We start from the raw sequence: 14,479 nt of genomic DNA, 5'->3' as shown, positions 1-14,479 counted from the left end.
GAGATTCCTTAAGACTGCTGCTCCCAGGAGTTTCTCACATTCACCCCAGCCTACCTTTGCCTCTAGTAATTTGTCAAAGATGTTTTCTAAGTATTCTACTAAAGTTTATGTCTGTAGTAGTTTCTTCTGCTCCTGGTAAACAGAAAGATCTTGGCTGTTATTCTCTGTATTCACCTGTCTCTCCAGATTTCAGAGTGGTTTGCCCTGTAACCTCTATTCTCTGAGTCCAAGCAAAGTCACTCCTATGTGACTTTTCTCTTTGTTTTCAATTGATTTTTAGTTCATTTTGCTTTTTTCTAGTTGTAAGACAGAAGTGATGACTTACAAATGCTTTACATGTTGTAACTGAAACTGGAACACCTAATTTTATTATATTTAAAAATGTATTTTAATGAATCTAGAATGAATATATAATTTACTTGATATAGCAACCAATATATTATAATAGTCTTTTGTGATTACCATTGTCAACTCTTACACAGTGACTGGAGTTATTAAATTTTTCATGTAATCTGTTTTTAATTTTGAAGGGGTTTGACATGGGACAGTTAGAATTCATAATAATCTGCATTAGAATTTATTTCAGGGAGAAACTAGGTACCAGGACTGAATTATAAATAGAGAGGTTATATTAGTTTTCTGTTGTTGCATAACAAATTACTACAAACATAGCAACTTAAAACAACACATATTTAGTATCTTAACTTTTTAAGCAGATAAGAAATCCAGGTACTCCTTAGCTAGGTTTTCTATTCAGGGTCTTGCAAAGCTGCCATGAAGGGTCAGCTGGGGCTGCATTCTCATTAGAAGCTTGTTTTACTTCCAATCTCCCTCAGTTTGTTGGCAGAATTCATCTCCTTGCAGTGGTAGCACTGAGATAACCCAATTTCTTACTGGCTGTTGGTGAGGAATTGCTTTTAGGTCTTAGAGGCTGCTTTAAGGTCCTAGCCACATGTCCCTCTCAACAACATAGCAACTCCTTCAGTGCCAACAAGGGTATTTCTTTTCAGGAGGATGCCAGTCTGTCTTCTAAGGGCTTTTAGTTGATTAAGTCAAGTCTGCCCAGGATAATCTTCCTTTTGATTAACTAAAAAATGAACTGATTTGAATCTTAATTACATTTGCAAAACCCCTTCATCGTTGCTACAATAACATAACCAAATCTTGGGCATGAAGTCTTATCATTTTCATTGATTCCACTCACTCTTAAGGGGAGGAGATTATACAAGATGCACATAGGAGGGGGAAATATTGGGGGCAATTTTAGAATTCTGCATATCACAAAGATTAATTTTCAGAGTAAGACAGTTATTAAGAACCACTACAATAAAGATTTGCTACTGTAGTATATGAGGGAAGGTAAATTAATAAAAGTGGAATGATATTTCTGAAATGTAGTCAGGTAGGAAAGGCATCATAATGACTGGCATATTATAAGCCCTCCATAAATGCTTGTTGAATGAACACATGAATGGATGAATGCTAACACTTCTTAGCATTTCAGCAGGTGTTGAAGAAAGGTAGGTAGATTTCATTGGTAGGTATGAGAGTGAGGAGTATAGCATTCTAGATGGAGGGGACCATATTAGCAAAGGAACAAAATATTTTTATAGTCACAGCGAGTTGAGCTTATTTTGTGTGAAAGAACATAATGGGTAATACAACTGGAAATTAGGTTGTAGCTTTTCATAAAAGGAACATAGCATGAATTATAAAGATTTCTAACCAGACATTTCAATGTTAAGTATCCTTTCTCCCTTTATTTCTAGATAATTAGAATGACTGATTTACTAAAACTTTCTTCTCACCGAGAGAAATAAAACTAATTTCCTTTTGTTACGAACTGCAACAATTGTGTAAGGATAAAAGTGAGAAAGCTGTCGTTGTAGATCCCCCCCACACACGTTTCTTCACAACCTTCTAAAGTTACTATAAATTGTAATAGTTTTGTCAGGAATGCCATTCCTCCATTAAGATAAATTTGATTTTGACTATTGTCATGTAATTAGTAGCACTTCTTTAGCACTCTCTGAGAGATCGTTTTTATGGGTAGAAGAGTTTCTGAACTGTTCTTATGGATAGAAAAGTTTCCATTAAGTCATTTTGAAAAGAGAATGTCTGGTGCCAAAGCAGCAACTTGAATCTTTTTGTTTGTACATTTCAGACTCTGATTTTCTTTTTTATTTTTATGACTAAAATGCATAGACCATTTTCCCTAAGGGAACAATGCATTCACTACTGAATGTCAGATAAGGAATAAAATGCAATATTTCCACCATTCAGTCTCTAGTTACAATTTTCTTAAGTATTATTCAGAATTAATTTTGTATGTTGAGAAATTTGCCATGCTACTGGTTTGATGTGTTTGTCATATTTAAGCTATACTACCCTTTTTTTAAAGGAGAAATTAAATTGCTACATTTAAAAGATTTTTCTTTTTTTATTTAGAGGCTTGAAATTTCCATAGATTATAGATTTGCCTTATTTGAAGTGTTCAACTGAGTCATTTCAAGGAGCATTTTCTCTACAATGTTAAGTAGAAGGAATTTCATGGCACTGAGGCCTCTGGGATTGTGGTAGGGAGGTTGTACATTTCTGAGAAGTTAGCTGTAGTTCTTGAAAACGTCTGCCTTTGTGATTAAACAATAGGCATTAATTCATTTGTTCATTCATACATTTACTGGGTGCACTGTAAATGTTTTGGTAGACAATCCAAATGACTTGCTCAAGGTCATGTGTTTAATAAAAATATTTGCCTTAGAACTCCTGATTTTCTAGTCCAATGCTATCTTCATAATAGCATTCTAGGGTTTATTATATGAAATATGGTCGATCTATTATATTTGTTTAAAAGAATATACACATATATACAAATACTTATATATTGGTATATCTGTATTTATGTTTTGTTTCCAAATTTTGTTTTTGCTTGTGAGCTAAATTGTTATCTTTAGGAAGATAGATGTGAGAGCTACTCTGAAGGGGTATCCTGAAAAGCTGGCTTTGATGAGTGAGTGATTGAATATTCTGAAAATTAGTAGGGCATTTGGAAAGTAGCTATTTTTTTGGTTTTTTAAAATTTAATTTTGTTTTTGCATATATGTATACATGTATATAATCATTCATATCCCTTATCTGCAAATAGCATGCATACATTTGTACCATATCTGATGCCAAAAAAAGCCTTGTAAAAATATATTGATTATAATTTTTTGGGTGCAAAATACAGTGAGAATAAATGCAGGGAAGTTAAAATTAAACTAGAGTAAAAAATGGCCAGGTACATTGGTTTCTTAAACTTTATACCCAGAGCACAAGCAACAAAAGGCAAAATAGATAAATGAGACCTCATCAAGATTAAAAACTTTGGTCCTCAAAGGATTTTATCACAAAAGTGAAATGACAACCTGCATACCCAACAGGAGAAAATATTTGGAAACCACATGTCTGATAAAGGTTTAACATCCAGAATATATAAAGAAATCCTTCAACTTAACAAAAAGATAAACAACCCAATTTTAAGAATGGGCAAAAGACTCAAATAGCTCTCCAAAGATGATACACAGATGACCAGAAAGCACATGAAAAGAAGCTCAACATCGTTAGCCATCGGGGAAATGCAAATCAAAACCACAATGAGATACCATTTCACACCCATTAGAATGGCTGCTATTAAAAAAGCATAATAAAACAAGTGTTGAAGAGGATTCAGAGAAATAGGAATGCTCACTTGTTGCTGGTGGCAATGTAAAATGGTGCAGCCGCTATGAAGACAGTTTGGCAGTTCCTCAGAAAGCTGAGGATAGAACTTACCACATGATTCAGCAATCCCACTACTCAGTATATACTCCAAAGGATTGAAAGCAGGGACTCAAACAGATATTTGTACACCGATGTTCATAATGGCATTATTCAAAATTGCCAAAAGATGGAAGCAATTCCTGTCCATCAACCAATGAACGGATAAATAAAATGTGGTGTATATATACAATGGAATATTATTCAGCCATAAAAAAGAATGAAGTTCTGATACATGCTGCAACATGGATGAACCTTGAAGACATTATGTTGAGTGAAATAAGACAGGCTCAAAAGGACAAATGTATGATCTCACTGATATGAAATAATTAGAATAAGTGAACTCATAGAGCCAGAATCTAGAATATAGGTTATCAGGAGACAGGGTAGGAATAGGGAATGGGAAGTTAAGGCTTAAAATGTACAGGGTTCCTCTTTGGAATGATGGAAATGTTTCGGTAATGAATGGTGGCGATGTAGCACAACATTGTGAACAGTTAATAGCATTGAACTATATACATTAATACCAATAACAAAATAAAATAAGTGTTGGAAATTCTATTAAAATGTTTTTCCTATTTTTTTAACTTTTCCTTTTGAAATAATTTCAAATTTACAGGGCATTTGCAAAAATAATACAAAATCCATAGGGACAACTTCAATATTTCCCCCACTCAGATACATCAACTTTTAACATTTTCACATTTGTGTAATTGGGAATAATTGATGAATAATAGGATATTGAAATATCCAAATGTTTCAAGATATAGGAAAAACAATATCAGTAAGAGCCCATAATTTATCTTAGGATTATAAAAGTTCAGTTGACCCATATGGTAATTGCAAGAGAGAATGTATTTTATTGTATTTTTTTTAAAGTAGATTTTCTCTCTGTTCTTTGGAAGACCTCTAAGAAAGACATACAAGTCATGAAATATAAATCTTTATGGATAGTAAGAACCATTCAAAACAGAAACTCAAAATGAAAATTGGATTCATTGGTCCCTAATAGTATACCAAGGGATAAAATCCTGTACGGATTCCTTATTATCTAAAAGATAAAACCTAAAATCCTTGGATTACCTAGAAGCCCAAGTTACCTTTTGGCCTCATTCCTAACATTCCCCCATTTTCTGTATACCTGTTTTTCAAGTATATTGTGTTGTTATGAGTGCCTTAAGCATGCCGTGCATTTTCACACCTACATATATGTGGTAGGCAAAATTCTAAAATGTTCCCTCAAGATTCCTGGCCCCTTATGTACATGCCCCTTCTCTCATTTATTCAATCAAATACTAATCTAGGTGCTTCTGTGAATAAATTTTGCATATGAAATCAATTAACCTTAAGATTATTCAGTTGAGCCTTACCTAATCACATGAGCCCTCTACAAGCAGTGTGTATTCTCAGGCTGGTTGCGGAAGTGGAAATGGGAGATACAGGTGCTAGCTGGCCTGGAAGAAAGCAAACATCCATGTTGTGAACTGACTGGTGCATGAGTGTTGGAGAGAGGAGGCACTTGGCAAGGAATTGCAGGTAGCCTTTAGAGCTGAGAGTAGGCCCTGGCCGACAGCTAGTAGGCCTTCGTCCTACTAACAGGAAATGAGTTCTGCCAACAATCAAGAGCTTGGGAGAGAACCCAGAGTCCCAGATAGGAACTGCAGCCCTGACTGACACCTTGATTTCCCGTCCAGTGAAAACCAGAGCAGAGAATCCATCTGTGTCTAGACTTCTGCCCTACAAAAACTGAGATAATAAATGGGTGTTGTTTTACACCACTAAGTTTGTGTTTCAAAGCAATAGAAAACTAATACTATGCATTTGCTCATAATGTTCTGTATGCTTGGAATCCATTCTCTTGACTTTTTCTTATTGAGATATAGTCACATACCATACAGTCATCCAAAGTGTATAATCAATTGTTGACAGTATCCTCATATAGTTGTGCATTATCACCCCAATCTATTTTTTGAACATCTTCCTTGTATCAGAAGAAGTAAAAATAACAATAAAAAATAGAAGTAAAAAAGAACACCCAAATCATCCACCCCCCACCCTATTTTTCAATTAGTTTTTGTCCCCATTTTCCTACTCATCCATCCGTACACTGCATAAAGGAATTGTGATCCAAAAGGCTTTCACAATCACACTGTCACCCCTTGCTATACAGTCGTCTTCAAGAGTCAAGGCTACTGAGTTGCAGTTTGATAGTTTCAGGTATTTACTTTTAGCTCTTCCAATGCATTAAAACCTAAAAAGTATTATCTATATAATGCATAAGTATACCCACCAGAGTAACCTCTCAACTCCATTAGGAATCTCTCAGCCAGTCAAACTATTTTGTTTCATTTTGCATCCCCCTTTTGGTCAAGAAGATGTTCTCAATCCCATGATGTTGGGTCCAGATTCATCCCTGGGAGTCATATCCCATGTTGCCAGGGAGATTTACACCCCTGAGAATCAGATCCCATGTAGGGGGGAGGGCAGTGAGTTCACCCGCTGAGGTGGCTTAGCTAGAGAGAGAGGGCCACATCTGAGCAACAAAGAGGTACTCAGGAGGAGATGCTTAAGCACAATTATAAGCAGGTTTAGCCTCTCCTTTGCAGTAATGAGCTTCATAAGGGCAAGTCTCCTGATAGAGGGCTCGGCACATCAAACCTCCGGTCCTCAGTGTTTGTGAGAACATCAGCAACAATCCAGGCAAGGAAACCCAAAACCTCTGCATTTTCCCCCCGCTCCTTAGAGGGCCCTGCATATATATTTTTATTCTCTGTCCAATTTACTTTGGGATGTGTTGGTATTTCACACTAACCTATGCAAACCTACCAGGTCTCACTTCTTATTAAAAGTTCCATGTAATTATGGTATTTGAACAAACTGTACAAGTTAAATTGTTTAGGAAATATAGATCTTGCACCAACTAAACATCTCTTCCCTTGGTCTCACTTGGAATTTAAAGTTTTAAAATGCAGTCAGTATTGTCCTTTACCCTTGGCCCAATTTGCCATAGTCCTAACCATGTCTGCTTCATTCATGTCTCTAGTTGAAGTCTGGACTCTTTTTCAGCCTTTTTAAATAGTTGCTATATGTGCTAATACTGACATTCATATCTGCTGAGTTCTGGCTCTGAGTTTCAGGTGTCACACAGATACCCAAAGTTCCAGGAATTGATCAGGTTATACACAAAGGTTTCAGCATCTCGGAATCCGTAGATAGCCATTACAATTCAGGAATAGATGTGACTGCTGTAAGAGCTTACAGTCTAGGAACCGTTATAATAAGTGTTCCCCTGATAAGCTGTGCTCTAAGGTTCAATTCTGAGTTTACACATTGTAGTTAATCTATATAATGAGGCATTATAGTGTTTGCCTTTGTTTCTGGCGTAGTTCACTCAAAATGCTGTCTACAGGTTCCATTCACCTCATTGTGTTCTCACAGCTTCACTCCTTGAAGTTGCTCAATATTCCACTGTATGCACACACAACAGTTCACCATCCTGTTCCTCAGTAGATGTACCCTTAGGCCACCTCCACCCATTGCAGATCATGCATACTCTTTCCATAAACACCAGTGTGCAAATGTCCATTCATGTCCCTGCTTTCAGATCCTCCAAGTAAGTGCCCCCAATGAGGTTGCAGGACCTTATGGCACCCACATACTTAGCTTCTTGTGGAACCAGCGCAGTGTCCTCCAGAAAGGCTACACCATTCTGCCTCCTAACCAACAGTAAATACATATATCCCTCTCTCCATGTTTTCTCCAGCACTTTTATACCTGTTTATATTTTCCCATACAATTTTTTAGAGCTATATTCACAACCATGTATTAGCCACAGTGTAAACTCAGTTCACAGTATCATCATAAAGTTGTGCATTTATCACCACAGTCAGCACTTGAACATATTGATTACTGCGAAAAAAAAGTTTTTTTTTAAGCAACTAATAAAAAAGATAATAAAAAGAAAAATAAAATATCATACAATACAATGTAATAGTAACGTCAGACAACACCACGATCGAGAATCCCATATCACTCTTATATCCCCCTCTAATACACATTTAGCTTTGGTATATTGCCTTTGTTACATTTAATGGAAGCATGTTACAATGTTACTGTTGACCATAGACTCCAGTTTGCTTCTAACACTCTGCATGGTTGACAGTAATTTGTTCTCCCACATGCAAGAACAGTTTTATATTTGTATATTTAGTCACAATCGTTGACCACTCCAGTTTTTGTTAAGTTAAACAGTCCCAGTCTTTATCTTCTGTGTTTACCACAGGTGCCATTCATGCCCCTAGCCTACCTCTTTCAGCTGTACTCATGGACATCTTTGGTGTACTTACAATATTGTGCTACCGTCACACGATATTATGCTATCTATTTGTGGATCTATACAATCAATCCTACTGAGCATTCTGTAGTCCTTCAGCATCAAATGCCCAGTCTCTACCCTCTTTCTATCTACTGGTAGCCTGTGTTATCAGCTTTTAACTCTCAAAGTTTGCTCATTAATGTTTGTTCATATTAGTGAGACCATACAGTATTTGTCCTTTTGATTCTGGCTAACTTCGCTCAACATAAGGTCCTAAAGTTTCATCCACATTAGTATATATTCCTTGTCTTTGTTCTGTCTTACAGCCGCATAATATTCTATCATGTGTATGTACAAGTCTGTTTATCCTCTTGTCCGTTGATGGACATTTGGGCTGTTTCCATTTCTTGGCTATTGTGAATAATGCCGCAATAAACATCAGTTTATAATTGTTTGTTCGTGTCTTAACTTTCAGTTCCTCTGAGTATATACCTAGTAATAGAATAGCTGGGTCATATGACAAATCTATACTTAGCTTCCTGAGGAGCTACCACACCGTCTTCCAGAGTGGTTGCACCATTCTACATCCCACCAACAGTGAATAAGTGTATCTCTTTCTCCACATCCTCTCCAGCACTTGTAATTTTCTGTTTTTTTGGATAATGGCCTTTCTGGTAGGTATGAGATGATATCTTGTTGTGGTTTTGATTTGCATTTCCCTAATAGCCAGTGAACTTGAGCATTTTTTCATATGTTTTTGAGCCATTTGTATTTCCTCTTCAGAAAAGCGTCTGTCCATGTCTTGCCCATTTTTTAATTGAGTTGTTTGTCTTTCTGTTGTTGAGTTGTAGAATCGCTTTATATATTCAGGATATTAAACCCTTATCTGATATGTGCTTTCCAAATATTGTCTCCCATTGTGTAGGCTGCCTTTTTACCTTTCTGACGAAGTCCTTTGATGGACAAAAGTGTTTAATTTTGGAGATCCCATTTGTCTATTTGTTCTTTGGTTGCTTGCGCTTTGGGTGTAAGATCCTATCACAAGATCTTTAATTAACTGCCCTACATTTTATTCTAAGGCTCTTATGGTCTTAGCGCTAATGTTTAGGTTTTTGATCCATTTCGAGTGAATTTTTGTATAAGGTGTGAGATAGGAGTCTTCTTTCATTCTTTTGGAAATGGATATCCAGTTCTCCAAACACCATTTATTGAAGAGGCTGCTCTGTCCCAGTTGCTTTGGCTTGACTGCCTTATCAAAGATCAGTTGTTCACAGATGCGAGAGTCTATTTCTGAACACTCAATTTGATTCCATTGGTTGGTATATCTATCCTTATGCCAGTACCATGCTGTTTTGAGCACTGTAGCTTTGTAAGTATGCTTCAAAGTCAGGTAGTGTGAGAACTCCTACTTCGTTCCTCTTTCTCAAGATATTTTTGGCTATTCAGGGTACTTTGCCCTTCCAAATAAATTTGGTTATTGATTTTTCTATTTCTGCAAAGTAAGTTGTTGGGATTTTAACTGGTATTGCCTTGAATCTATAAATCAGTTTAGGTAGAATTGCCGTCTTAATTATATTTAGTCTTCCAATCCATGAGCACAGTATGTTCTTCCATTATTTTTAGGTCCTGTTTGATTTCTTGTAGTAGTTTCTTGTAGTTTTCTTTTGTGGCCTTCGTTAAGTTTATTCCTAAACACTTGTTTCTTTTGTTTTTTATTGTAAATGTAATTTTTTTCTTGATTTCTTCCTCTTGTTGCACATTACTTATGTATAAGAACACTACAGATTTTTGCGTGTTGATCTTGTAGCCTGCAACTTTGCTGTATTAATTGATTAGTTCTAATAGCTTTGCTGTAGATCTTTCTGGATTTTCTACATATAGAATCATGGCATCTGCAAACAGTGGAAGTTTTACTTCTTCCTCTCCAATTTGGATGTCTTTTATTTCTTTTTCTTGCCTAATTGCTCTAGCTAGAACTTCCAGTGCAATGTTGAATAACGGTGACAGTGGGCATCCCTGTCTTGTTCCAGATCTTAGAGGGAAAGCTTTCAGTCTCTCCCCATTGAGTACGATGTTGGCTGTGGGTTTTTCATATATTGCCTTTATCATATTAAGAAAATTCCCTTCTATTCCTATCCTTTGAAGTGTTTTCATCAATAAAGGATGTTGAATTTTGCCAAATGCCCTTTCTGCATTGATCGAGATGATCATGTGATTCTTCTGCTTTGATTTATTGATGTGGTGTATTACATTAATTGATTTTCTTGTGTTGAATCAGCCTTGCATACATGGAATAAATCTCACCTGGTTGTGGTGTATAATTCTTTTAATGTGCTGCTGGATTCAATTTGAGAGTATTTTGTTGAGGATTTTTGTGTCTATATTCATTAAAGAGATTGGTCTATAATTTTCTTTTTTTGTGGTATCTTTGTCTCATTTTTGTATTAGGGTGATGTTGGCTTCATAGAGTGAGTTAGATAGCTTCCCCTCTACTTCAATTTTTTTGAAGAGTTTGAGCAGGATTGGTACTAATTCTTTCTTGAATGCTTGGTAGAATACACATGTGAAACCATCTGGTCCTGGGCTTTTCTTTTTTGGGAGCTTTTTGGTGCCTGCCTCAGTCTACTTACTTGTGATTGGTTTGTTGAGGTCGTCTATTTCTTCTCAAGTAAATGTTGGTTGTTTATGCTTTTCTAAGAAGTTATCCATTTCGTCTAAATTGTCTAGTTTATTAGCATATAGTTGCTCATGGTATCTTCTCATTTTCTCCTTTCTGCAGAGTCAGTAGTTATATTTCCTTTCCTGTTTTTTGATTGCATTTATTTGCATCCTCTCTCGCTCTCTCTCTCTCTCTCTCTCTTTTTTTTTTTTTCTTCTTTAGTTATCCTACTTAGGGGTCCATCAATTTTGTTGACTTTCTCAAAGAACCAACTTCTGGTTTTGTTGATTCTCTCTATTGTTTTCCTGTTCTCAGTTTCATTTATTTCTGCTCTAACCTTTGTTATTTCTTTCCTTCTGTTTGCTTTAGGGTTAGTTTGCTGTTCTTTCTCTAGTTCCTCCAGGTGAACAGTTAATTCCTCAATTTTTGCTCTCTCTTCTCTATTAATATAGGCGTTTAGGGCAATAAATTTCCCTCTGAGCACCACCTTTGCTGCATCCAATAAGTGTTGATATGTTGTGTTTTCATTGTCATTTGCCTTGAGGTATTTACTAATTTCTTTTGTAATTTCTTCCTTTACCCTGGTTTTCTAAGTGTGTTGTTTATTCTCCATATGTTTGTGAATTTTACAATCTTCTGCCTGTTATTTATTTACAACTTCATTCCATTATGACCCGAGATTGTGTTTTTTATAATATGAATATTTTTATATTTGTTGAGGCTTGTGACCCTGCATGTGGTCTATTCTAGAGAATGTTCCAAGAGCACTTGAGAAAAATGTGTATCCTGCTGTTGTGGGGTGTAGTGTTCTATACATGTCTGTCAAGTCTAGTTCACTTATCATACAATTCAGTGTCTCCGTTTCCTTATTGATCCTCTGTCTAAATGTTCTGTCCATTGATGAGAGTGGTGTGTTGAAGTCTCCAACTATTGTTGTGGAGTTAGCTACTTCTCCTTTCAGTGTTCTCAATGTTTGCCTCATGAATTTTGGGGCATTCTGGCTTGGTGCATAAATATTTATGATCGTTAGGTTTTCTTGATGAATTGACCCTTTTATTAATATATAGTGTCCTTTTCTCTTTTAATTGTTTTATTTTTGAAGTCTAGTTTGTCTGATATTAATATAGCTACTCCCGCTTTTTTCTGGTTGTTGTTTGCATGAAATATCTTTTTCCAACCTTTCACTTTCAGTCTATGTTTGTCCTTGTGTCTAAAGTGAGTTTCTTGTAGACAGCCTATAGATGGGTCCTGTTTCTTAATCCATTCTGCTATCTATTAACATTTAGTGTTATTACGGTAAGGGCAGTACTTTCTTTTATCATTTTGTCTTTTGGATTTTATATGTCATGTCTTATTTTTTCCTCTCTGTTCTTTTACCCTTCCTGATAATCTTCATTTCTACACTCTTCTCCGAACCTCTTTCTCCTGTTTTTTTCCTATCAACCTATAGCACTCCATTTAGTATTGCTTATAGCACTGGTCTCTTATTCACAAACTCTCTTAGTGTCTGTTTGTCTGAAAGTATTTTAATCTCTCCTTCATTTTTGAAGGACAGTTTTGCCAGATATGGAATTCTTGGTTGGCAGTTCTTATTCAGTATCTTAAATATACCATTCCACTGTCTTCTCACTTCCATGGTTTCTGTGGAGATTTCTGTACATAGTCTTATCAAGCTTCCCTTGAATGTGATGGATAACTTTTCTCTTGCTGCTTTCAGAATTCTCTCTTTGTCTTTGACATTGGACAATCTGATCAGTAAGTGTCTTGGAGTAGGTCTATTGGGATCTACTCTGTTTGGGTACACTGTACTTCTTGAATCTGTAATTTTCCGTCATTCTTAAGAGTTGGGAAATTTTCAGTGAATATTTCTTCTATTATTCTGTCTGCCCCTTTCCCATCTCTTCTCCCTCTGGGACACCCATAAAACGTATACTTGTGTGTTCATGTCGTCACTTGGCTCCCTAAGACCCTGCTCATATTTTTCCATTCTTTTCACCGTCTCTTCTTTTGTGTGTGTGAATTCAAATGTCTCGTCTTCCAATTCACTGATCATTTCTTCTGCCTCTTCAAATCTACTGTTGTATCCCTCCATTGTTTTTTTCATCTCCTCCATTATGCCCTTCATTCCAATAAGTTCAGCCATTTGCTTTTTCAAATTTATGAATTCTTCTTTATAGTCACCCAGTGCCTTCCTTATATCCTTCATCTCTTTTGCTATATCTTCCCTCAGTTCATTGACTTGATTTTTTAGTTGATTTAGGAAATTTGTTTGAACATCTTTAATTAGTTCTTTCTTCAGTTCATTGAATTGATTTAGCATTAATTGCCTCAACTCCTGGATCTTGGTTAAACTATTAGTTTGTTCCTTTGGCTGGTCCATATTTTCGTGTTTCCTAGTATTGCTCATCATCTTAAGCTGTCTAGGCATCTGACTGTCTTGATTACTTTATTCTGGAGCTCATTTTTCACTCTTTTACCTAGGGTTTTCTTGTTGCTTGGCTTTGTTCTCTAACCTGTAGTGTTCAGTTCAGCATATTCTAGGCCTCTAACTTTGGTCCTATTTAGCTGATCTGAATTTTTCACCTCTTGTTTTTCTGTTTCTTACTCTGCCTCTATGTAGCCTTTTTGTGTGAGGTCTCCTCAGATATGGTCAACCCCAGTCAGGTTTTCCCAGTCCAGAGAGGGCCAGGTCTCAGAAGGAGGGTATGGAGTTTCCTTCAGAGTGAGACCCTCCTGTGAGGTCTTTAGATTCTGTGCTTTTCTTATGCTGTCCAGCAGGTGGCACTTGCCAGCCCACAGCTCCCTGACCAGTGTAAGGAGGTATGGAGCCTTTAGTTCTCCGAGTGACGCTGACCCTCTCGGGGCATTGCTGACTGAAGTTGGTTTCCGAATTCCAGCCCCTGGGGTCTGAGTTCCCCGAAGGAGGGTTGTCACTTGAGCTGGACTACATCCCCCTTTTCTTGGGGAAGTTTTGGCCTTTAGAGAATTGTCTCCCCCACTAGACTTATTGCTTTGTCTCTCAGAGCTATCTTAGCTCTGCTCTTGCCTGGGCCCAAATTGCAAGTTTTTGAGGCTTTCTGTAATGGGCTCCTTATAGCAGTTATTTTTAAAAAAAAGAGAAAAAGAGAGATCTAAGATGGTGGCCTAGAGAGGAGTGGAAGCTAGTTAGTCCCCCTGGAACAACTAATAAACAAGCAGGAACAACTAGTAAATAATCCATAATAACTGTGTGGGGATAAGCTCTCTCCAAGCAAGTGAATATAGCTCATCTCAGCTCCAACTGGGGTTTTAATTAACAAGCCTGGACTGCTCCAAGTGTGGACTGCTTGGTGCAAGCTACGAATCCCCAACAAGCAGACAGAGGCTTTGGGTGAAGACTGACCTTGGAGAGCTGAAGGGTGGCTACAGATTGGCCCTGAAGGGGGCTTTCTGTTCCTGTTTCAGCTCAGTGGAGAAAGCCTCAGCCATTTTCAGTTCCCAGTGCTCTGACCCAGACAAGGGTGGAAATAGCACAGACAGAGAGATACCATTGAAATGCTAATGACCTCTCCCTAGGGGGGTTGTCTTCCCTAAGAGGAATGGGGTGGGGCCAAGCTCTACTACCCGCCTTCCATTCGGAACCAGGCCCCAGAGCCTGGGGGAAAACAGCCATGGGCCACACGTCCTTACACCAGTCTGGAGTTACAGGCTGACAGACGCAACCTGCT

General features: G+C 37.1%; 1 protein-coding gene across 1 annotated transcript in view; it reads left to right on the top strand.

Moving 5' to 3' along the window:
* BRIP1 (BRCA1 interacting protein C-terminal helicase 1) overlaps window positions 1–14,479 on the top strand; it is a 385,619-nt gene that overhangs the window by 199,677 nt on the left and 171,463 nt on the right.

This window comes from Choloepus didactylus, chromosome 18, assembly GCF_015220235.1.
Source record: "Choloepus didactylus isolate mChoDid1 chromosome 18, mChoDid1.pri, whole genome shotgun sequence".
In the NCBI taxonomy this organism is placed as follows: domain Eukaryota; kingdom Metazoa; phylum Chordata; class Mammalia; order Pilosa; family Megalonychidae; genus Choloepus; species Choloepus didactylus.
Note: the sequence above shows the minus strand (reverse complement) of the source record. Positions and strands in the feature narration are given on the sequence as shown.